Genomic DNA, 1,380 nt, shown 5'->3' with positions numbered 1-1,380 from the left:
GTCCCATTATAAGCTGCCCTTTGTTTACCAACACTGATCCCTCGTAGGGGCACGGTGGCTCAGTGGTAGAGCTGTCGCCTCGCAGTCAGAAGGTCCTGAGATCGATTCTCGCCTGGGACACTGTGGGCGCTGTGGTTGTGTTCCCCCCCATATCTTCAGTGCCTACTGCCCAGGTGGGGTATCTCGTCGTAAGGGCCTTTCTGTCTGTGTGGAGTTTGCATGTTCTCCCCGTGCTCCCCCAGGGGGGTTCCAACCTATATAACCCCCCCCCCCCCCCCCCCCCATTAAAAACATGCAGAAGATCAGATCGTCATCGTCATCCGACCAGTGGCGACAACATCCGAAGTCGGTCCCCGGGCGCTGTACGAGAAAGCGATCACTGCTCCTGGCCTGCCCCCCGGAGGAAAGGACAAAGCCAGGATGGGTTAAATGCAGAGGACAAATTTCACCGGCCACCGTCAGCATGTGTGTGTTGTGGCCCTCTGTGCATGTGTTGATTGTAATCGTGTGACAATAAAGACGGGCTTGTCCGTCTGAAATCGTGTTTTAATCGTGTTTTAATCGTATAGTTAGCCTGGTAAACCATTTACCCTGCTAGCCGGGTGCTCCTCGCTCATACTGAGCGTTATAGCGCCCGGGAACCCACTTAGCATCTCCCATCAGACAGCCACGCCGCGTCTAGGTCTTAAAACAAGTCCTTACCTGAGCCAGAAACTTGAAGTCAAGACGCTATCCGATGCCTAACATCCTCTTCTTCTAAATAACTGTTGTTGCCGCTTCCAAATTGTTGCATAAAATCCACTTTTCTGTCTTTGAGAAACAAAAAATCCTTCATTTGAAGTCAAGCCGGACATGCAACGCACTGTTTACTCACTAATGCCCCCCACACTTCCAGAATGGTATTGCAACTACATTTCTACGTTTGTGGCAAGCAAGTTGCAATACCAATTCCTCAAACTGTAACGTTAACGTTCATCGAGCTAAACAGCCATAAGTGCAGTTATTGCAGAAATAGACTCAATAACAACAATTAAACAAGAACAGGAATATGCAACAGTGGAGTTTCTCGGTGGGAAAGACGTTATTTCGCCGTTCTTCCGAGTGGATTTGGATTTGACTGGATCCGACGCTGATTGGCTGAAGGACTGGTTACTTCCACCCACTGAAATGACGGATCCACAAAACAAAATAGAATGTGAGTTCACGGATCTGGATGGTTTTAACCAGGCTATACAATAGCATGCATATCAACACAAAATCAAATTTAATGAGGATTATACACCATTAACCCTGTTTCTATAAGTGTGAAGTTTCCTGAGCGTCTCATCTCAGCCACACTCTTACAGCTAGTGGACTGGGCTAATGAGGTGACAGTTGACG

The sequence above is a fragment of the Poromitra crassiceps genome (assembly GCF_964638095.1).
Source record: "Poromitra crassiceps genome assembly, chromosome: 6".
In the NCBI taxonomy this organism is placed as follows: domain Eukaryota; kingdom Metazoa; phylum Chordata; class Actinopteri; order Beryciformes; family Melamphaidae; genus Poromitra; species Poromitra crassiceps.
The sequence above is the reverse complement of the archived record's forward strand: the minus strand, read 5'-3'. Positions refer to the sequence as shown.